Source organism: Coturnix japonica, chromosome 10 (assembly GCF_001577835.2).
Source record: "Coturnix japonica isolate 7356 chromosome 10, Coturnix japonica 2.1, whole genome shotgun sequence".
In the NCBI taxonomy this organism is placed as follows: domain Eukaryota; kingdom Metazoa; phylum Chordata; class Aves; order Galliformes; family Phasianidae; genus Coturnix; species Coturnix japonica.
In genome coordinates, this window is record NC_029525.1 from 16,647,337 (window position 1) to 16,672,567 (window position 25,231).

General features: G+C 38.0%; 1 protein-coding gene across 6 annotated transcripts in view; it reads right to left on the reverse strand.

The window, feature by feature from the left end:
- The window catches only part of MEGF11 (multiple EGF like domains 11), a 255,429-nt gene that overhangs the window by 181,074 nt on the left and 49,124 nt on the right, over positions 1-25,231 (reverse strand). For all 6 annotated transcript variants that reach the window (XM_015873314.2, XM_015873318.2, XM_015873316.2 and 3 more), the window contains one exon: positions 3,316-3,430. The gene's annotated coding sequence lies outside the window, so the exon portion shown is untranslated. The remainder of the gene's footprint in view (positions 1-3,315; positions 3,431-25,231) is intronic.

Consider the following 25,231-nt stretch of genomic DNA (forward strand, 5'->3'; position numbering starts at 1 on the left):
GCAGACAAATAAACCTTCATATTCTCATCTGGGCCTTTGAAACCAAAGCAGTAGTGTACGCTCAGAGGTCTCCAGTAACATCAGTCAAAAACAAAACAAATGGGAAATAAGAAGCTGCTTTTAACTGTAACTGCATTTAGTAGATTAACCGATGATAATCTGTTAAATCAGTAACAAATATTTTTGAATATCCATTACAGGCATTTACATTGTCACATAACCCACCATACAAATCAAAAGTCCCATAAATTAGTGTTATTCCTGGCAACAAAACTGACCTAAAAATAGATTGAATCTTCATACGATCATCTAAAAACACACGGCTCATTGCTTCGTGGTCCAGAACAGCAAAAGGAATGTTAAGAGGTTTGCTCTGCATGGCACTGATATATAGCCCAGCATAAAGAAGTCGTCACAAAGCAGAATGAACTGCAGAAGGATAGCCAGGAAACCTCATATGAAATCACCTTCTGACTCAAATCCTCCTTAGCTAGTTCAAGGACACCCACTGCCTTTAGTGATTTGAAGTCAAGTTCCCAGTGGGAGTAATAGCTCATCTTTTAAATTATTCCTAGAGCTCTGCTAAACCCAAAGATAGTCTTAAGCCATATAAGTCATATTAATGTTAATTAACATGATTTAATGTTAAAGTTCCTCATGAATTAAATTTAAGCCTGTGAGTGACCATTCTCTTCATGCAAGCTGTTTCAAAGCCTCACAACATCAATGCAAAAGCTTACTCTGGAAATTATGAGGGCTGACAAGAAAAGAACATGATATATACTTCTGTTCATCAGAAAGACATTCACTACACTTGTCCTAGACTCTAATTCTCCATGGAGAAGCGTCTTGAACAGCTTACCTGCAGGTGCTCGTGGAACAAAAGTCTAATAAATCCTATGTTTAAAACCGGAGAGTTTAGAACTTATTTGAAAGTATCATTGAAGTTTCTTTTAAATTTACATGTACTAATATATGTGAACTATCAAGTATCAGGCTCAAGAAAATGACAGAGCTTTAACAAAATTATCTTAAAAAGACATAATATATTAGCTACCATTTGAATAACATCAAATTACAGAGGACAAGCTCTACTGAGTATTGTATTTATAGGTTGCAATTTACCCCCTTTGTTCATTCTTTACACTTTTGATACATGGCAACACTGAACAAATTAGTCTAATAAAAGAGAATGCTTCCAATCAGCTGTAGTGGTCAAAGGAGGAGTCAAGGCTACCTGCTTAAGGAAATGCAGTCCTTAAGAGAGGTTTTTCCTCAATCAAAAGCAAGTCCTGTGCTCATTTTGTTAACTGCTTAAGAACATCAAGGGCCCCAGTTTGACCCTCACCTAAAGGCAGAGGGACAGCCTGCCTGCTACCAAAGAAGAGCGAGCTTTTTCTTATTTAACTAAAGCAGCCTTGCATTTCAATTTTATAATTGTCAGAGATCTTAATTTTTTCTTAAGTAAATAATGCATCGGTTAAGCTTTTAAATCAAACATCCTAGGAGTGATTACTAACACTCAGGATGTGTTTAGAATGTATTTGAAAGACTTTCAGGATTGTTTTCCAAACTTTTAATGATAATGCTATTTTATTATCTGTTTATAGACAAACCACTTCATACAATTTATTTCCTAACCCTGTAAGTCAGATCATATATCAGAAACATCCAGCTCTCCAAATGCAGCAGAACCTCATTTATCTCAAGTGTCTCTTTTTCTAACTCAGATGAAATATTTCACTTTGATCACTTTTAATAGAAAAGGCCTTATGCCAAAATGGAATTGTCGCTATTACAAATTCCCAAATAAAACTCTAAAAATAGGAACACGCATTTTAAAAACTAACATCAAAAAATAATCCAGTAATGACACGTAATCTGATTTTGTTTCAGCTTTTATTGCTCGCTGTAATATAAACTACATTCCTGCACTGCATTTAAAGTTTGGAATGTATTCCCCAAGGAGGCAGCATCAGCATTCCAGAGGGACAATGCTGTAACTTCATTAAAGTTATTGCCAAATTATATGAACATTTCCAGACTCTGCTACTGCCGCTCTCTTGAGGACAGGCAGCCTCCTGAGTTGAACAAGAAAATAAATGACACGTAGGTCCTCTGTGCAGTCCTTAAACAGACTCTAACTTTTTGTCTCCCCAGGTCTGTGTATTATTTTCAGCAGTGAAATAAGTCAAAGAGGTGCAATTTGGCAAGAAAAGATGTCTTTACATCCAAAATATAATCTGGTGATTTTTCATGAGTGTCTCAGTCTCTGTTAATTATAACTGATTAGATTAGGTATCTGTTACTCATTAAGCCATTTTCACATGCCTTGCTTCTTTAGGAATGAATTTCAGTACTTCAGATACAATATTGATACAAGCCACTGGTTCCATCATCAAAGAAAGGAAACTCACTCTCCCTTCTAACCCACTAATCTTAGCTATAGAATAAAACAGTAGGTTGCAAGCCCGTGATTTATTTGTCTCTAGATTCGTTTTACAAAGACCTGCACTGGAGTCTGCAAAGAGATCAGAAGATGCAGATGCTCATTTAATTCCTAATTTGGACAAAAACAAGTTGTTATACTCTTTCTCTGCTTATGTAACACAAGTAGAGGATGATGGTACCTCACTGAACTGTGACCTAAATGCAAAGAATATAATATCAGAAGGAATCTTTGAGGGTGAAACAAACATTCCTTAAAACACCATCTTGGTAATGAGGGCCTGGCTTTGATAAGGCTCTCGTGAAAGGGGACTGGTTTATTTTAAGTGGCTGAGTGAAAATAATAATAATAATAATAATAATAATAATAATAATAATAATAATAATAATAATAATAATAATAATAATAATAATAATAATAAATAAAAGTAAAAAGAATACAGATTAAATTTCTCCTTTGCTTTTCTGGCTGAGATAAGAAAATTTAACTAAAAATGACAATTATAGTATTTCCCGTTCAGGGGAAATAGTAATGAAACATTTCATTTTGACATTTCTGTCATAAAGTATTTCATAACATGACTTGGACTTGAAATGCAAACAGAATTTCCATTCCATGATGAAGTTCTAAACTTAGTGCTTTTGTCTTAGTTTGGGACAAAAGAAGTTCTGAAAAACGTAAACAAAGACTTTGGTGTCCAGCTGTAATTGGAGAAAATCTTTACAGAAGTGCCTTTCAGTAGTACACAATATTCTTAGATCTCTTTATACTTGTGAAGATCATCCTTTACATGTCAAAATGTTTATACAGTCAGTTAACATGATGAAACAAAGCATTTAACAAACAGCCATGTTAAGAAGTCTTACCTCAAAGAGCCAAAAAATTCCTAATGGCTCCTATTTTTGCAGACTAATAGTGCACAAAATGACACATCACATAACAGGACAGCAGATGAAAGCTCTTCAGAAGTTGAGTGGCTCTCTGAGGAATCAATGAGAAAAAAAAAGAGAACAGGGTCAAAGAAAGTGAGTTTGGAAGACTGAAAACAAATCAGCTCAAATGGAAGTTTCAACACACTTATTTTCAGTGTTAGTGTCAACAATGTCCTGTGACATCTCTGATCGCAGCCATGTTCTAAATAAAACACATCCTTGCTTTTCTGCCCGCCACCTCAATTTCATTTGACAGCTTCTTCTATGTTAGAAATGATTGACTTCCAGACTTGGCTTCCAATCATTTCCAACCATAGAAGCAAACTTTTATTTACATATAGACTTTTTCTTTTCCAGATACCAACAGAGAAGTTCCACTTCTTTGAAAAGTTTTGATGACAAACTTTCCAGAGCCTGTCTAGATGTTACTGGTGCACATTTATTTACTTTAACAATTTAAGAAGCCTGTATAAAGGCACACTGACTGTTCACATTTATCAAGAGCTTCCCTAATTCTTTTCTCAATTACAACTTCTACCAAATAGAAAACCTAGGTGTACCAAAACTGAAATGTATGCTAGTATTTTTATATGAGCTATTAAAGAAAATTCAAGAGAACAGTGGAGGCAAACAACAAGAAGTTGGATTTCACTGAAGAAGCATTAAAGTGACTGAGAGTTTGCTGATTACACTATTTTTGTCTCTGACTAGTAACAAGCTTCCAACAAGCTGCCCTCTGAGGCATTCCTCCTTCTCATCCCATCTGAAATTTTCATGATAGTTTAGGCAAGGGATCATTTAAACACACACTTCATTTGGCTCTACATCAAATTTTGTTAGAAACAAGCTGTTATGAAAGCTAAATGGGGCCGTGAGTTTCAAAACTGATCAGGAATTTTTGGATGTCTCCACTTATGATTAATAACTTAAGATAACATGTAAGGGATGAATAATATGAAGTGTTCAGCATGTACACTAAGAAACAGGCTGTTACAGCATTTAGAACTAAGCCTCTCGAACCCACTAATCACCTAAAAATCATCACCATAACCAACAGAAATATTGTTGTAAGACAATGCCTTGTTTTGGTTTTAATTACAAACTGAAGTTGTTTTAAGAAGATAAACACTTCCAGGAAAGATCAGGTACTCAATATGAAAACACCAGCAATGTGATTCTTCTCATCATCCAAGCACAGAGGAATTCAAGTGGTTGAGTTGGAAGAAACATCATCCTGGGTTTGCTGGGTTCCCTTTAATGACATCTTACATGATTAATTCAGGAAGACAACAGATGAGAATCTGCCTGGGTTAACAACAGATGACATTTCAATTAGCAGGTCTATCTAAGCCTCTAGGAGTCACTGTACCGAGAACTAGGTATTATCTCTCACATGCAGTGCAGAACCATGGGCCTATATTTGTGCAACAAAAACCACGCTGTCAGTCATACACTTGGCTTTCCCATGCCTTCCTCACACACCATCCTCTTAGAGGCAGGGGTGCATCTCTGCCTGTAATGTTAAGAAGGCAGTTCAACAGCTGGAAATAGCTATGGTAGATACAGCAGTCACTACCATTCACAAATATCTTTGATACCATTTGCAGACAAAAGTCTCCTGTCACCTGGAGATAATAATGGCATGGGAAGAAACACAACTGACCAGGACAGCACAGCTGCTGTCCTTCCAGTGGGCTCCTTTCACAGCCTCCTGTGCCCAGCAATGGTACAAGCTAGAAATAGACAAGATGTAAAAAAACAATCTTTCTTGCCTTGCACTTAAGATCATACAATGAATACAGGCTTGTCACATGTTGTGACAACAAATGTAAGTAGGAACCCTAACATTTCAGCATATAACTATTCTACCCTCTCTATGAAGGTTAAACTGGAGCTGAATGAAAATTCCATGTGATGGAAACAAACTGAACAACTAAATGGTATTTTCTTTAATTAGTATGAATAAAAGCAAACTTAAAGGTTTCAGCTCTTTCTAGTAAAAGATACTAAGGGGAAGTTAAAAAAGCTGTATCCTGAGTCCCGTTTGCTCAGCCTCAGTAACACACATACTGTGCAGTGAAGAAGGGGCTATTCAGTACAAATAAGGGAACCACTTCAATATCCAAAGACAGGCTCTAACTTTAGAGCCTTTCTTTCAAGGACTGGATAAACACACCAGGCTCCTTAATTGATAAAGTGCCCTGATGAGTCTCCCTTCTATGCTTTGAATCACAGCATCTCAACTTTCCAAAAGTGCGTAGGGGGTTGATTTTAACAGCAACTGAGTATAAAGATTTCTTAATTTGCTTTAAATTTCAGAACCTCAAGGTATATCAGCATGAGTTTTAACTGCTACAGTAAACATTACTACAGTTACATGCACATCTTACAGAGTCTGAAAGTCTGCTTCATTGCTAAGCTCTCACAAGCTCACCTCCTCTTGAGTCACCAGGAGCTTGGCTAGAGAGCAAAACAGGAATAAATAAGGAAGTAAGCACTTCTTCATCTACCCAACTTTATTTTTGGAAGCTCAGGATTATTCCTGCAGTGCTCTCGGAGGAAAAGCAGGTCAAAGTACCAAGCTACCCAGGTCTAGTTTAGTTGTGGCTGATGAAATATGTTTATAAAGGAAAGGCTGGGGCATGCATTTAGGATATGGAAGACGCAAGTTCAAATCATACTGCTAAAGACTCAGGGTGAGCAAAGTAGGCTGGAATGGGGTGGCTCAAAATTCACCCAAGTTCTGCATTCAGCATCCAGTAAACTCCAAGCCTACAGAGGCGCTTCAGCTCTAAACAAAATACTCAGAAAGCTGAGGTGAAATGTAGGGCATATGAGTTCCCAAAGACAGAAGGGAACTGACCAACCTACCAGGTGCTTGATGAAAAAGCATGCTGCAAGCTGAAAAATGATTACATACTGAAGTGACGAGGTATGTTCCTACACAGCTGACACTGCCAGTCTGCTGGATCACATCAACATCAACACACAAATACTGACATTCTCTTCCATCAGGACCTACACAAATTCAATATACATGCACACTCGTGCAAAGCCCAAGCACCAAAAGCTACTGCTCATTAAAATCCTAAATTTCTTTCTCTTACATAATTGATAATCAATAGTCCAGCAGAAATACAATGAAAATATTATATTAACAACACCTAAAAACATTGCTGAAATAGTGCGCACATCCAGATAATTGCTGGCTCCTTTTCAGAGAGGTCAGTTAGGAAAAATATTGTCTGTGATTTTCTGCCCATAATTTTGTACTTGTCCTCAACAACCAGTGTAAAATTGGAAGCCGGCCCTTTGAACATTTGTCCCTTTTAGTTGTTATGCCAGACTCAAGACCACTGAAATGTCAGCGTCCCTTCTAGAGCTTAAGCCCTGTCCAAGCGCTGCCAGTCAGACAGGACTGGGAAATGGCTGATACCCTAGCAGCACCTTTTGCCAAAAGGAAACTGGCAGGCTTCAAAAGCAAATTTCAGGTATCCTGCAGTATTTCAACAGGAAAATTCCTCTTGCATGCTAAAAAATCCTGGGGCAGTCATCCCTGGGCCTCCTTAGTTAAAACAATGGTAAGCAGAAAAAGCCACTTCACATATTTGTCTTCTTATTCCCTCCTACCCTGATGTCAACGCGTGGCTGTTTCCTAAGAACAGGGCAGGGGAAGCCACTCCATGCTGCAGTGTTTTCCCATGCAGATCCTCATCTTTCTGCACAGTGGAATTTTAAAGCTGCTGAAATTGTATGGGGAGTGACATTCTCCAGTGATTTAACAGTGTATTTATATTCACTATGACATGCATATTTTGGGTATTCCTTAACATACATTACTTCTGAAGAGAAAGAGGAAAGTAAGCAGACACATCTAACAGCTGCTCTCCTGAGAACTCAGGTTGGCTTGCTTACATTTAGCCACCCACCTCAACCCAGTTCAGCACGCCAAATACTGCAGCATATGCTTCCTTAGACAATTAGAGCAACAAAGGCCTCGTGCCCCGAGAACACTCAGGATAAATGAAGCAAACTGTTACATGCATGCCCAGATGAATAATATTCTAATAGTATTTTAATAAAAAAAAAAACAACATTTCTTCCAACAGAATTTTCTTATAACATTTAAAGAATGTATATGAAGTTGATAAGAGTAACAAAAAATAAAACATAAGAATGTTCAACATATATGCGGAGAAATAAATTAAGTATGATTCTGGAAAAGTGCTGTGAAAGTAAAAAAAAATAAGAAGTGGTTTGAAAACGTAGAATATCCTCTGTGGTTATATTTTAAAGAATTATTTCTATTTGTCAAGAGCAATTGGTCCCTTCTTTTTGTCTTCATTTATCTCTGCAGAAAATAAAATGAAACAAACAGCAAAAAAGTCCCAAGAACAGTGAACAGCTGAGCCAGGCATGAATTAAGGAACGCTGATTGATGGCTGGTGATGTACAGCGCTGCTATTACATCCCAATGCTACATCTCGTATTTCATTTAAAGGCCCATCTCTTCTTTTCCAGAAACAGTGCAGTATTTATGAGAGAAGGTTGATTTGCAAGCCTTGGAGCTGCGCTGAGAATCCAGATTCAGTTTTTCCAATCTGGCTTTAAAGTTGGTGAATACCTTGAACTTTGAAGGTAGCAATCCAAATAAAATGAAACCGAACACTGGAATAAAATGAGCATTGAAACTAAACATGTATTTTCAAGACATGCTGCAGGCAGAGCAAAGCTTTTTATCTTCAGTTTCTTCATAAGACACTAAGAAAGTAATGCTTGTCTCCTCTTCATTTATACCTTTACTAACCCCACTGGTCCAACAGCATATATCTTCATCTGCTCTCCTCTGGGTTTTCCCAGTACTTTATTCTCTGTGGCATTTTCTGTTACAACAGCACTCAGATGTTCTTTTCCTCCATTCAATTTTCCTCTGAGCCTCTCGAAATCTTAATCTAAAAGTTTTTTTTAGCTTCATAGCTATTAAAAATATTGACTGGCCCACAGAGAATATAACTTTTTCTATCAAAGTCCAGTAAATATAAGATGAACATTAAATCAATTTTTAGATTTCTAATGGCATAAAAATTAGAGTGGCTACTTAAAACTTGCCAGTTTTTCTTGAAATAGGAGAGGTTTCCTCAGAAGCTGCAATAATCTTTTGTACTTCTCTCTGCTTCTTACAGGGCACAGGGAACACTATCAATACTGAAGGAATGGTATCTGGTTCAATCATGTTGAAGCTTCAAGTTAGGAGCCTACATAATTTATCTGATTTGCAGAGCTTGTGCATATCTGTTTATCTGAGAACCAGTTGATTACTTAGGTGCTTAGAAATAGCTATAAGCGTTTCCATCCAACAGGCTGAACAGGTCTGCCCCTCTGTAGGACACGATGATGTAGTGGAAGAGATCATAGTTTGAGAACAAGGGCCTTGCAATTACTACTGGTTGCTGCTACAAGGAGGCATGCTACAGTTATTGCTTCATAACCACCCTCTGGCTGGTCACATGTTAGCAAGGCACCTACTCCAAGTTCTGCTCTGCCAGTATGCCTGGAACGTAAGCCCAAGAGACATATTAAAATATAAGGTCAGGTTTATGGCCTAGCAAAGTCCTGACTCCATGCCAGATATACACCAAGCCCCTTCCCATGCCATCTAAGGTCTCATGAAGTCCATGAAGCAGAATATCTCTGCAGTCTTCACTCTGACATGCAACTGTTGACCGCCCACCAATGACTACAGATCTTCAAGATGGTCACTGTCAAAAGTCTCAATTCAGCTACACGGCAATTCCTAATTGCACACTCACGAAGTCTCACAGGTTAAGACAGGCAATAGCAGCGTCTGCAAATGGTCTCTTTCACACTATCCAAGTCTTTTCTTGGCCTGTTTAGAACAAACCCCCACAGCAGATGCAGACATTCCCCAAAATATCCCTACCTTTCCAGGAACCATCACAACATTTTTAAGAGATGCTCAAATACTCTGACTGCTAGAGTAATAACTGGAGAGATAAATGAGAAAATGACCTCAGTCTTATTTAATTTTACATCACCATGCTAAGCTCTTGACTCTGCTGCCTCCATGACCTACTTTATCTATTGTTTATTTCTTTCTTTTTTTTTTTTTTTCCAGGAAATTGTTCATTAAGGATAAGAGCACCTGGCTTACAGTAACAGGGGCACTGTGCAAAATATCTGTCATAAAACTGAAAGAGGTACATTGATTAATCCACCAGGCAACGCAAACCCATAAAGAACTGAGGGGCTGCAGAGGATTGTCTTATGCAAAGCAAATATAAGTACAGAAGTCTCTACTGGTGTAAATGGCTGAAATCCACTGAGTTCGCTGTGCCAAGATTTACCTGGAGAGAACGTGGATCTACCAGCGCAGTCATCAAATGCAGATGGTGCTGCAGTTACTCAGGTTAGAGACGGTATTTTCCTTCTGGCAGAAAAAAAGCTAGTAAAATCACTGTGGACCACAACAGATCTGAATACCTGCTGCATGGAACCAGCTCAGCTGCCTCTTTCCCCTCTGCATAAATTTGGCACTGAAAACTTATTTAACTACTTTGAGAGGAAAAAAAAAAAAAAAAGAAAAAAAAAAAAGAAAAAAAATTATAAAAGAGTGAAAATTTATGGGCTTATTTTAGGGCTTAACTTCTATCATTTTACAGCCAGAACAATTAAGTTTTCTTTTCCATGAGACAAGTAGTTTTCTCTCTGTACTCTTGCCTTATCAACATCATACATGTACCATCTGCTATGTCCTCTTACTGAGCCCCTTCTATGGCCTGCTCTTAGATGCACAGCACTCATCTGGTTAAGGAGAACACTCTCCTACGAGTGCTATATTAACCCATGTAAAACTGCACAAAAATAGGATGTTAAGAATTGCTTACACCCTGTGCTGAGATTATGTGAACGAGTATTGCTTACATGAATCCTGCTACACAAAACCAAACAGTTCTCTACTCTTAAAAACATGCATGCAACCTAATAGTTGGCAGGAAACTGAAGTGAGTTCCCCATCTTCATCTCCTCTCTTGGAAACAACCTTGGTGACTGAACCTTCTTGCCACTTGTTACAATGTTATTCAGGTGCCCATTACTCTTCCATTCTAACCACCTTTTCCACTCCCTCCTGCCTTTCATTCACAACACTGCTTCCATTCCGTGGTATTGCTGATATGGCATTGTTCCTCCTTTCAAATATGGAAAAGTTAAACCAAAGCATAACTTTTTCTCAACTAAAGCTTCACATCATTTAATATCGCTATATCTGTGACATACAAAGTGTATACGTAAACTCCCTGGGACATAATAATCATTGTCCAATTAAACAACAGCCAGCCACAAGATGAATAAAGCACCAAAATATCTCAATAAATCATTAACTGCTGTTTTACACCCTGGACTGTTCAAATAAATCATGAGTTGCTCCTTTCATTGATTCTTGGGGACTGTGTTGATAATACACCCTGCAATATCCTTTCAATTTTCAATCACATGCACTAACGGATGGGAAGATAGGCTGTGTTCTATTGCGCATCAAGATGGAATGCACAGAGCTTGAATTTCCCTAAAACACTTGTGCTTTCAGGCTTGTTCTTGCTGCCTGGTTCTGTACCCCTTGAGGAGAGTGGGCTGCAAGACAAAATATCATGTCTGCCTGGACTTCTGGCCTTCTGTTCTCTACCCTGAAATTTATTTATCTTGTTCAATCTTGCAGCACTCTTTACTTGAGTACACATTTCAAAAAGAGTCTCTCTGAAGTAAAAGGAGAAATGCAGTCTTGCAACCCAAGCATGAGAGCAAGAATCAAGAGATTAGCTCTTAGGTATTAGAGGGACAAAAGAATACAGCAGAACAGACCAAGGCAGTAGTGCGTACCAAGTCCACTTGTAAACTGCATGCCATGCATATCTTTCAACCTGTCCTTGCCTTTTTTCTACCCCCCCCCCGCCCCCAGTAAACCACTCATTACTAAGTGTCATTCAGAAAAGATCACACACACAAAACATAATGATTAACTGCATTTTAGTTATTTTCAGTGACTTGAGCTGTCCAGTCTGACCTACTGAGAAATAAAAACTTCTCATCCTTTGCCAAGCTGGATAACAGATGCCAGTGAGACATGGGCACGTGATAGGTTTTGCTTAGTTGTTTGTTTGCCTCAACTTGAATCCCACCCACCAGGCCAATTATTCATTTTTCAGACTGTTTCTTTTGATTTGCGAGCCGACAAGTCAAACATCAGGTGGGAGTAGGGATGAGTAGGAGGGAACCAGAGCAGTTAGAATTCTTCTAATGATATTAAAGTTGAAAATTGGATGTTGGTTTGAAGATTGGATGTTGATTTTAAAAAATGATAGTAAACAATTCTCTTCCTTTTTCCCCAGACACTTTAAAAAAAACCAACCCAAACTGGCAGGGTATTGGATCTGTCTGTAAGCTCCTCATCAGGGTTTGGTGACAATGGCCTTTTAATTGCATTCCAGTGAAAATAAGAACAAAAAGGCCATCTGGAAATACACAGATCACTTTAGTTCTAAAGGATGTTCACACTTTACGATTCGTACAAAATATTTACTGGTAACATATCACCTGATTAGCATGAATTAAGGATGAATTGAAATTTCGTGCAACTGAATGGGCTAATTACATACACAGACACATACTTTAAAAACCAGGCTTTTCACGTTCTTAAGTGTAAGCAATTATGAGTAAGAGTAATATTTCAAAATTACGTTACTGATCTAAATTCCTTTTCATGTTGTGATGGGAGCGCTCTGCTTACATCTGAGGTTGTTCCTGTTTCTCAAACCAGCAGCTGTTGTAACCAAATATTCACCTGCTGACTAAAAAATAAACAAAACTGCCCTTGTAAGAAATTCAAATTTGTAAGTCCTGACTGTGATTAACTTTGAAGGTCAGAAAAAAACTTTAAAATAAAAAAAAAAGTTATTGGGAGCTATGGGAGACTTGGTATTAGGCTGCCGTCCTGACTAAAATCTACTATACCATATTACTTCCACTGTTCAAATGTATTCACCTACAGATCTAAAATCTTTTCAAATTGATTAAAATCAGGAGTTAAAAACAAAAAAAAACAAAAAACAAACAAAAAAACAAAAAAACAAAAAAACCACACACACACACAATCTCTTTGCTCTTTCATCTGGAGCCACGCAGAATGTGTTTTTTCAGATTTCAAAGTCCATTAAAGTATCACCTTTAGAAGCAGAAGCACAATCAGGCCCAAAAGTGATCTTTGCAAGTGAGATACTCAGAACCGTCAATAACTCTTTATGTTCAAAGTCCCCCCAGCAGGCTCAGCTACATCCAGTCCGTATCACACATAATTAGGATTTTTCAGGCCATAAAATCAATAATATAATTAGTAAATGGCATGTTATTTCACAGAATCTTGCTACAACTTATCTGTCTTTGATCAAGCAGAGCTGACTGCTAATGACATTTAATGTTAATTAAGGAAAAGACGTGATAAGAAGTTCTTCGGAGAATTATCAAATTATGTACCATAAAAAATGAGGTATGCAATATCTGTTACATATGTTTACAACACTGTTTATTGTTTAGGAAACCCTAAGAAGACATCAGGATTACAAGTCAGCTTTGGCAATACTTCGTCCCACACTGCAGAAATACTTCCTTAGCTGGTATGTGCACAACAGCTGATGCAGTTTATTAATGAGTTATGTCCCATTTCTAATGACTACCAAAGCATGGGTAAATTCTCCCTCAGCTGTGGGACAGCACCAACAGAATGTTTTATGAAATTCACTTTTCTTTTGACAATGAATGATGGACAGCCAACCATCAGGTAACAAAGTCAATAATGGAACCTGCAGAGATTAAGCAGGGATTTCAAAGGAATTACTACAACCCTCAGAGAAAAACAGTTACACAAGGCAAAAATATTTTATAACCTCGTAGGAGTGCGACTTTTTGCTACTAATCACTTCGACTGTCTGAACCCCAAGTATTAAGGAGCATCTGTATTTAAAAATATTACAATTTGATGTAAGACATCCAAGTAATTTTTCATGATTGTCAGGCACATGGAGAAGCATGAAGGGTAATTTTTCACCACTGTGAGATTCACAAAAAACACTGTTTGATATGTCTTTCCCTAAAGTAGAAAGGAAGGGTAGAATAAACACATTAGTATTAACAGCATAGGCCAGCTACTATAGTTAATGTCACGTCAGTTAGCTCTCATTTCCCAGTACGTTTTGGATTCGATAGTAATGCTCTTGCTTAATATTAGCTATGTATAGTAAATGAACTCCCTAAGTCCTGTGAGACTCTTCTAATGCCTGAAGTTACAGAGAGAAAGAGAATAAATATTTCCAGAATCTGAGTATACATCTCAACTGCAACAACTTTGTCATTTTTGACAGACGTGTAAAAAAAAAAAACCACTCCTCACATTGTTTTACTTTTCTCTCTAAGAAGCATAACAAATAGCATAATAATATCCTGAAATCTGAAATACTCTTAGAGCAGCTCCATTAGTTCCACCTTGAACATGCCCTGTAGTTTAGTGGCCATACCCTTGTCAGCTCAAGCAGGGAACACTGGACATGCAGGCACATGGAGGGACTCACCCACCTCAATCCCTGTGCTGAACTAAGGGACACAGAAGGAAAAATCCTGCTGCATCTCTACGCAGTTTAGTTCAATTTAAAACATGAAGGGCAAAAGTGCTGAGGGCAGGATGCTGGCAAAATAGGTGCCACTTGTACTTGCCCCAGATGTGATGGAGCTGGCATGCTGTTCAATACGAAGTGATTAATGATTGCTTGCAATCAGCCCTAGAAATCAATTGGCATTGAGTGACATAATGATTCTATGACATCACATAACCTCCCATCTGATGCTTGTTCTTGGACACATTTCTCCTCACGTTGCCATTTTTGGCACTGAGTGGGCTCAAAGATGATGGGGTTTATGATGTTCGTGAATAAACAACTTTTCACATGAGAGAGGTTTCTATTTTTTTCTGCCAGATTTTACTTTTTCAGTTCACTCGTGACCCCTCCCCATCACTCCCTGGCACATCAAATTCAACTACAGGAGCACTGCACAGGAAAAGTCATGTATATAGGACTGGTTCTTTATTTCAACTAGTAATTATGATAATTACAGAAAAATCATATAAATGAGGAAGAGGAAAGGAGGCTCTACTGCTGCACTGGAAAATGATACATTTACCACACGTGGTTTGAGCCACACAAATATCTTTCTCTTAATTCCAGCTGTTCCACTGTTGCATGATCAGGCCATTACTTCGTCACTATTTTCGCTATTAGCAATAACAAGTTTTTCTAGAGGGACTGCAGTAAAATAATTAATATTTCAAAATGACCCACAATGCCCATTTTCAAATGTGGTTAAGCTGTTGTCCAAATAAAAAATAAAATAAAATAAAAAAGTGGCCACAAGAATCAAGGCATAAAGGGCAGATTCTTTAATCTCTCTTTGCACGTGATAGGTTTCTCCTTGCCTTAATTACCTTAGTGGCCTTCCCTGCATTTGTTCAAGTTTAATTTAATTTCATTTTGAATAAAGGTGACAGCAACAATGTATAACACTCTAAATGAACTCTCTGCACAAAGTATGGGCATCTTTCTGTCTGCACTTCATATTGGCAGCTCACAGACATCCAGCAACCAATAAATATAACCAGATCCCTCTTTCCTTTGTCAAATCCAAATAACAAAGCTCTAGCTTCTAACAGAGATTCACATTGTTAGTCCCTGACTGCATACCTTTGCATTGTTTTATGACATTTCATGCTGCTGCTCCAGTCCACACAATCATAGTTTTAGTGGTATTACAACCCCATCCGTCTTGGTACTGAGATGCTCATTAGCCTCCTAGATTGCAATAAGAGGTAGCATTGTAACCAAGAAAGAACAGCCAAGAACTTTGATGCCTTGTAGCTTTCCTAGATGCAAATTGCATAACAAGTGAACTAAACCTCACTGCAGTTTTTGGGAGTCCAATTCAGTCATCCAGAGGACAACATAGAACAGACCAAATCTGAAACATGGATTGTAGGTTCAAGTTACCAGATTATTCTTAATCAGAGTAGTTAGCCTTCTATCACCAAATCTTTATAACTAGAAAACAGAATCTCTGGGTTCTACATTGGTAATAATTACAGGCAAAAGACTGTGTGCTTCTTCACAAGTAATCAGATGTTCATAATTGAGTGAGTTGTGAGAGCAAGACTGATAAATCTGCTCCCTTATTATTATCTGCTTCTAATTTAGTAAAATCCTATTATTTGCAGTTTGCTTCATTATAAGGTGCATTAGTAAAAACACCAGAAAATAACTTGTGCACAAGAAACAGTTTGTGTAAATTTTCACAACCCTTTGGCTCTGTCTGTAATGTGCTGTTTTAACATGTGCATGCACAGCACTGAATGTCAGTGACCACAACACAGGCATTACCCTATAAGCTGGCATGTTCTGGAAAACAAGGCACCAGCTGACTCTTTTGAAGTAAGCAATAGCTTAAGTCTTACTACAAGACAGAGCAACATCAAAACTGTCAGAGCAATTTTCCACATCAGTAGTTTAACACCTGAACTATTGCTTATTTTTTGCAACTTGAGCTATTCCCAATTTCTGTCTGTTCTACTCTGAATCAACACCCGTTCTGAGATATGTCATAAACAGTGTTTGTCTAAAAGAGCCAAACATACCATCGAGGCAGAGACTTAATGAGGAAACAGCAGTTTCTTCAAAAGGAAAGGTTCATTTTCTGTAAACATCTGGGTTGTGAATAACTGTAGGCTTCACAGACAGCATAACGTTAGACTGCATCTGACAATGTCATAAAGACTGAGTTATGTCAGTTATGGGTGGACTGGGTGATTTTGGAGACCTTTTCCAACCTTGGTGTTTCTATGGTTCTGTGACTCTGTGATTCTAAGAAGGCTCTTTCAGAATCTAAGTGATCTGCTGTTGTAGGAAAGACAAAGTCAACTATAATTTTCTGGAAAGTAGTCTTTAAACACTTCCTAAATTCTTAGTCACACTTTTCTACTTGAAGTCTTTCTTCAGGCTATTTTGGTTCTTAACTGCATTTGCATGAAACTGTCCTTAAAGAACCAAGTGAAACCATCCTTAATGCTACCAACTCTTTGGTGCCCAGTTACAAGCAGACAAGAAAAGAGAAAAGCAGGCAGCGAGCAGCGGACATCTCACTACAAAGCCATAATGCGCAGTGGAGACCGCTTTCCATGTCCCATAAGGACAAAGACAGCTCTCCACAGCCCATAAAGAGTGCACAAATAAGAAAGAAACCCCAGCTCCAGCAAAAATTCTTGAATACTTGCAACCACAAAGCTACTTTTATTAAGGCAAAGAATGCAACTGCCAATCCACTGTCTAATAAGAAGTATTCTTACAGAGAGCCAAAGCTTTCTCATTACTGATATGGAAAACAACCTTACACAGTAACCTTGCAGCAAGTGGGCTCTGACAATGAATCCTAAGGATGCTGCGTGTCTCGATTTGTTTGCAAAATATTACGCAGACAAAGCACTGCTACAATAGCAACAACATTACTGTTTTCTTTTATCTTACTAATAAGGAATCCTGTAGAGTACTGAAGATAGCAAGCCCACATATATGAACTGCTTCTCTTTCAGATGTGGGTGGTAAGCCAAAAAGTTATTAGGCAGGAGGCCAGCAGGAGGAAACAGGGAAAGATAATGAATGAGAGTGGAGGTAATTGTAGCACTTATTTGGATTAGATGCAGATCACCAATGAACTGTTTTGCCACTTGTTTTCTCCTAAGGGAAATCTGACTTTCCTAGCTTTAATTTAATCATGGGAAAAATATGTCAAGTATTGATTATAACTGGAAACTAAAGTCTTCTACAAGCATGTACACATTAACACTATCACTCAGACACGACCTGGAAGAAAACCTCTATTTGCCTTTCTTCAGCCTGATTCCCACTTCTTCCAACAGACTGTCTTTGTACAGAACAACATGTTCAAACTTGTAAACATCAGATTTGGTGATGAAAATGTCCACAAGGGAATTTGTTAAAACCATTAAATTTATGTTGCTTGTGACACCGAGCATAACTAAAAGCCACGTCTTCCAACGATGGAAGCAGAACACAGTAATGTCTCTGAGGAGGTACTGTATATCAGCACTGATTTCAATTTATTGCAGGTTGAAATAATATTCCAGTCAAGACTAAAAGTAGAATTTGGCAGATGCACTTATGAAACCCCTGAAATGGCGCTGTTTGTTCGTGGCCTTTGAGAAGTAAAAGGAAAGAAACAAGTGTTACATCTCAAATGTATCAGATTCAAAGTATGAAAATTAAATTAATGGATCGTTAAATTCTAAAAACGTCCTTCTGGCACTTTCTCCATCCCTGCTTCAACTTGGCCATCCTCTGCCCTTTAGTCTGTTCCAGATCACATCAATATCGCATTCTGAAACTCATCAGTATTACAGAAAGGCAGGGCATAGTTTCAATTCTCAGAGACAGTTCTTTCTCAAGATTTCCAAAATGTTCCATTCTCTATCAAAATAAATTACTACTTTTTAGAGGAGAAATAATAGCAGATATTTTGCCACATACCTGTTTTATAGTATTATGTAGTGTATAATAGTCCCTATAGTAAGGGGAGAAGATCAAAACCTTGACCTAAATCAAGAAAAGAAACTTGAAACGGAGTCAGTTCCCTTCCACACATTGTCTGTCTGAACTGAACGGTCACTTTCTCCTTCTGACCGGAAATTTGCCCTTTCCAAAAACAGGTGACATGCTCTGGAGACAGATTTATATATTGGCATCTTCTGATTAAGAAAACATTATCGATGATTCATATTCATTTGTCATTATTATCATCAGCCATCTTTCATCTCTCTGATCACATCTCTACTCTGAATTCTGCTGTCTTTAATGTGATACATCCATTCACAGAACAGACTTCGATCTACATAAGTTGCCTGGTAGCTCCCTAACAAAATAGCTAATCCACTGATTTGTTTTCTTTCTACACGCTTTTCATCAGTATTGCCTTCCAATGTATAAACCTCATACAAATTATGGGTTCTTTCTTGTAAAACCATTATTTCTACAACGATCATTTTTAAATATAGAGACACCGCCATTTTGTAGATCACATCCTATGTGGATTCTTTGGTTGTTGTTTTTGCTTTTTGCTTTATCTATATCCCTGCGTATTTTCATGTCATGAAAGAATCCAGTACCAAATTTAAAGGGAATTATATTCACAGTTCCAGTTCCAGAATTGTTTTCAATGGAATAGAATGCAAACATGTGAGATCTCCTTGCTTCACTGCAGATATTCAACACCCTACCAATTCTATTTAGACTTGGTCCATTTTCTGCACACAAGTTCTCCCTAATATATTTGAATGGGGAAAAAAAAAAACAGAGATTAACATCATTATGCCTAAATCTGAGGTTGTGAACTATGATGTCCATATTCACAAGCAGATGCTTTCCATGCCTTAGCAACAGCTAAAAGGCAGAAGAGAGTTTCAGCTAAGACTGAAAATATAAACCCAAATACAAACAACCTGAAGAGTTTATGAACTCAGGCTGCAACTGCAGGCACTCTCCCTGCTGATTTCAGCTCCTACAAGATGCACGATCTGCAGACTCCCATTTTGACCACGCTGCAATCAACAGGCAGTGCCAGCACTGCCCAGAAGCACATCCCAGTCTGAGCTCACTGTCAAAAAAAAAGTGGTCTAGAATCTCTCCAGCTACTACTACAGATTCCTCAATTCTTTTATTGAGACTGAAATTCAGACACCGCACTTAGATTGGTGGTCTGCATTGACACAAATTTTATTACACAGTTCATAAATCTATGAAGTCTTTGTATCTTTTTGCCTTCTGGACAAAAACACTGCTGCCAACAGCCTGAGCAATCTGCTGCTACATTTCCTCCTCTGCTGCATGGAATTTACCTTTCTGGTTGGTCTTGGAAGGCCCAGCAATACTGGCTCTTCCCAAAGCTATTCTGAGCTTCTCATTGTGAACTCTACTCTTTTTTGAATCAAAATGTAATCTACATAGTCCTAAGAGCCTCTTTATTACCCAAGGTTGTTCTATTTTCTTATCGAGCACACTGGTTATCAAAAACAGTCCCCAAATGCTGCCCCAAGGAGACAGAATGACAAACAGCCAGAGTCATATATTCTACTTTTCCACAGGCATACACTTGCTAAAGCCTCCTGGAATAACAAACATTCTTCTTTTTTTTCCCTTGACCACCACTCCAGTCACTTACACAAGGAAAAACTACTCAAAGTTCCTGAATATTCTGCCCATGTTTTCAGTGTAAGTTACTAAGTAATGACATTGTTAGAGCGTTTAATGCTACTGCTTCACTGCTCCTCTAGCACCTGTCCAGCTAATGCCTGACAGGAGAAGATAAATACATTTATAATACACAGCAAAGTGAATAACAAAGAGTTTATACAGTTGTCTCTGACATAGCTGACAAGTCATAGCTGGCAGCTTTAATCAGCTCCCAGCTGAGCCTGGGAAATTGGAGGGAACAGAGCGCTGACCTTTCTGATGAATTTCCGAAGGGAAGGTTAAAGTTTTGTTTACTTCTTTAATACAAAGAGGTATCAAGTTCAAAGACCTCTGGGTAAAAGCAGGATTCTTATGCAAGAGAACTGCATATCACATTTAGCAAAGTAATTATTGGTTCATCTAAAACTGATTCTTCAAATAAAGAGATATGATGTGAAGGTACATAGGTGAAAATGCATAGTGCAGCAAATCACTGCCAAATGCTGGAAATGCACCAGATATGATTTTCATGTCTCCAGTGTGAAAAAAGCAAAAAAATTGCAAGTAAATGTTTCAGGTCAGTTGTTCTTAATATTCCTTCCTCCCCTCACCCCACCTCATTGCAGCACATATTCAACATGCACTTGTTTTGTATTAGAGCAGTTTCGTTTTCATTTTTGTTTGTTCAACTGGTACCAGAAAAACAAATGCAACTAATGACTAATGCTAATGATATGAACAGATATTTCAATGTAAATAATGTATAAAACATCATTTGTTTTAGGAGCTACTGAACATCTTCTACCCTCTTAAAACAATTCAAGAGAGATCCAGAAGCACTTCTTTTATATGCTTCACTGTAAGACCTGCAGCCAGTACCCAAACCATTGCCATGGGGAACTCTGGTCTTCTAAAAAGCCAAAGCTGTTTTCTGGTGGATGGCATCACAGCACAGCCATATTGTGCTCATACTGCTAGGTCAAATGTCTACTCCATACGAATGGCTGATACAGACCTTGCAAGTATCTAGGAAGATTGATGACTTTTAAATAAAGACCAAGGCAAGTTGTGCAGTAAACAAACTGCAAACCTTCTGCTTTTTATAACCCAATTTACCCATCACTCTCTGTCCACTAACTTCTGAAAAATGAACCCATAGCCTTAAATCACCACGATACATATACTCACACAGCTCCAAAGCTGTTTGCTGAACTCGTTGCTATACAAGTCATGGTGCAAATGCTCAAAATGCACTGAATGAACTTTAGTATTGATTATTGCCAGAAAACCATAGGATACACCTGAATGCTCATCGAAACACCTGCCCAAGTAAACTAGTTCCATATTCTAGTTTGTTTTTTACACACCTACTATTTAATTTCTACTTGATTCCGGTGGCAGATATTTAAATTTGATTACTAGTCTGGGCTGTCCTATTTACACTCATTGTTCCTGTAGTGTTCTATGAACAATGGATACACCTGTACACAAGTATTACATATACCTAAATATAAGCACGATGTAACCAGGTTCCTGCCAGTTCAAATCAGTGCAATTGTTCAATTGGGCCATTTGTTTATGTGGGAAGATGACAAATAAACTCATTGACATGGGATTGTTTCCACAAAATGGAAAGGTACTTGCCACCAAAACATCTTTTCTGTTCTGTGACCTATTCAGTTGAGAAAGGTTTCAAAGACGTGCATTAATGTAAGGAAACAAATTGTTCATGCTTCCCTTGGTGATAAGACTGTGCTGTAAACTTACACTGATGGGACAAGAGGACAAGGAGGTAACAGCACACACTAACTAAAGTGAAATTCCTGCTGCTCTCAGAGAAAGACACTGTTTTCTCGGCAGAAACAGCACGAGTGAAATATGTCCCTATTGCAGGCATGAGACAACCCACAGATAACTAAATAGTTTTATAAATTGTGATGGATGATAATTCTGCAGGTGCTTCCTTCCACTCCTGCACACTAGAACAACGATCAGCTCAAGAAATTAAAGGTGAATATAAAAGTTGCATTAGTAAAAACATAGACATTTCTACTACTGCTGAATTGCTGTTTTACCATTTCAGATCTATATCCTCATTTAGATGGAGTTATGTTCATGGAAATATACCAACAATACTATTAATTTTACTGTGGGATATCAAACAGTCATTTCCATCACTTAAATCATAATAAAAATCAACAGGTTGATTTTGCACCAATAAATGTTATGGCCACTATAGACACAATATTTGAGAGTTTTCTGTGAAAAAAAAATCTATTTTTAAAATAAATGTTGAAAATCCATTGAAATGCAAAGAACTATACGATGTTAATTGGATGTGAAAAGTGTTAGATCCTCTCCTAACTCAGAACGTCACATCACATCCTCCTTGCTTGTCTAAGAATGTGAGGAGATTTCTTGGATTGTTTTAAAGCTTCGGCATAATGACATGGATTCAATGAATCCAAGGGACTACACTGTGAGAACTGCACTTGAAAAACCTCTGCTGCTGCACTTGCAGAACAGTCTCATGGTCCAATACATTATTTTCACCAAATTCAGACTGGAATAACCTCACTGACTGGAAGAGAGCTTTTCTTTTCTAGTGAAATCAGAATCAGCCTCCTGAATCTGAATGTATGATGTATAAGTCACCTCATTTTTCGCATGGAGTGTGTATTATATATTTCACTCTAGTGGCAGACTCAGGGAACAAAAGCAGTATAATATTTCCTCGGGGTAACATATAGCTCCCAGGAGTCATAAAGCCTGAAGCAAAAGGTTATTTTACCCAAGACATACATTGTGTATTTTATTATTCTTGGGGGGAACACGGCAGTGTTGATCCGATATGCTGATATTCCAGTACCCAGGGCTTTACACCACCTGCCCTTACAGACCTTGGATGCAAAACGTCCTTAATGACACCAATAGGAAGAAAGGGAAGTGAAACAGAAAAGTCAGGATGCCAGTGCAGAACCATTTCATGTCTAGTGAAGCACAGTAAGGAATGATGGATCTAGATAATTACCTGCAATTTGTATCTGAGGCAATCTTTCAGACAAAACACTGCATAATGTTTCATAAAGTCCAAGGTGAGATTCTTGGCGGTAGTAATTAATAGTAGGCAAAGCAGTTGGCAGCCTGGCCCTTTGGGGAATGGAAGAGACAAGTGCTGATCAGCATTTCAGGGATATCTGTGTCACCATAAAAGGTGGATGACCTGTCCCTTAGTACGGCTTTCAACCTTCCTCAAGCAGCAACCCAAGGGCTCTTTCTGCTTGAAGAGCACAAACAGCAAAATAACAACTAACTGAGAAGAAATTTATAAAAAGATTAAGAGGATAACAACATGGAATATTAGTGAGTATAACTTGACAAGAAAATCTAAAAAGTGGATGGCAATTGTCTATAAAAACACAGCACTGTTATTAAGACTAGAAAACTCAGCAGAGGCACACACTGTCCATATAAATTCCAATAAGATAATGATTTCCTATCGCCTAAAGTGTGCATTTAGAAGTACAATAAGAATCCCAGCTGTGATGATGATCTACAGCACCAGGTACCGTGTAGGTATATACAAACAGAGGCTAATATCTATTAATTTTCCCATTAAAAAAATCACTTGGAATATTGACATGTCCTCTTGTAACATCTAAACATAACGAATTCTGACATTTGCATCTGCTTCCATTCTTTGAATATTGTGCATAGGGAATGACAGTAAATGTTTTCGAAGGGAAGCCTGAGGACTGGAGCCGAGCAGCTTGGCAAACCTGACTCATTACAGCTGGGGGACCCAATCAGGAGCACACAATTTACAGCACTGCTGACAGAGCACATTCTAACATTCCCATTGATTCCAAACTTCAGGAGAGTAAGAGGAAAACATTTACAAGCACAATTCAGGGCTCATGTTCATATACTCACCATGCTCTATAGCTTAACAGATCTCAAGGGATGTCATGATGCTTTTGTCTCATCAAAAGTAAAGAGGAAGAATCTAAGAGCTGTAACAACTTTTTCCCACTGGGGGAATTTTTTTACACAAAAATCTTTCAGGCCAGAGGAAAAAATGAAGGCTCAGATTCATCCTTGAAAGTGTCCCATTAATATATTTCCAACCTCCCCTTGTATTGAATGACTTGCATACAAATCTAACAGAACTGGATTTTGCTGCTTCTGGACACATATGCAGACTTCCCCCTCAGCCCCCCCAGGATGACCTGTGCTCACATCTTCTCATCTTACACAGCAATATTCCTCATTTTTGGGGTGCTGGATATGACAGCAGATACCCATAATTATTATTGATATGATGCAGTGCACAACACTGCACAGGGATGGAGAACTCTTGCATTGTGCAGTACTTGCAAATGCACTCACAGAGAAAATTCCTGTGTCAGATCAACATGCCTTACTCGAAATGACTAATTCTATTTACACCTAAATAGCAGAGATAAAAGACTATCTGCATTGGTGATTCTAACAGGATCACACTGTTCTTCTTTGCCTAGACCCAAGGAATGTAATTTTCAATCAGGGGGTAAAATAATTTAAAATTAAAAAGGAAAGGCAGGATGCTTCCTCAACTTGTTGCATCTGCTTTCAATAGCCAAGAGCAACTGAGGGCAGCTCAGTGCTACAGAAACAAGAACACTGATCTCTTCTGTGTGTTATTGTGAATACGAAGCACTGAAAGCAAGGACATCTTCAGCTCTCAGCGAGAGCACTTTTTTTGTTGAAATATCATTCCTCACTGTTTGGAATGAAACCCATTATTACCAATTAACCTGCTGTGAACCCATATCACTGGCTGAATTGAGCATAATTATTCATCCATAGTAATAGCTAAAGTAAATTCTGGCAATCTCGGCTAACATTGACTTCTCCTTTGGGAGAAATTTTAAAGATGCCATGTCCTTGGTTATGTTTTTAAAACCATTCTTTTTCTGTTAAGCTGCAAGTGAAAATGTATCATTATGACTCATTTCTCCTTGTTTTGTAATGTTGCTTTCCATTTTCTTGCACAAACATCTATTACTAATTCTACCATCAATTGAAAACTTATCTCTGCATGTTCAGGAACCTGATTTTTGGTGAAGAAAGTTTTAGCATTGGTTAGCCCATGTCGGTTATCTAAAAATAATTGTTTAAATTAGTTATTACTTTTCATAGCTTTTTAACCATGCAGGCTGATGAACCACAGCCCTGTGAGCAAATGCAGACATAAATCTTGGTTTGAATTTATTTCAGGTTGTCAAATGTAATTTACTAAGAGAACTTCTGCCAAAAAAGAATCCAGAGGCAAACCTAAGTTGTCATCTTAAATTAAGTGTGGTTCCTTTTTGTTAATCTTTCTACATAAAAGGTTGTAAAGTAGTGCATTAAAGATGCAGCTGTCCTCTTTCCTAATAAAAAAAACAGAGGTGGAAAAGCAGAATAAAGACAGAATGTTTCTCTAGGTGAAGGAACATGTGCTCAAGACAATTAAGCAA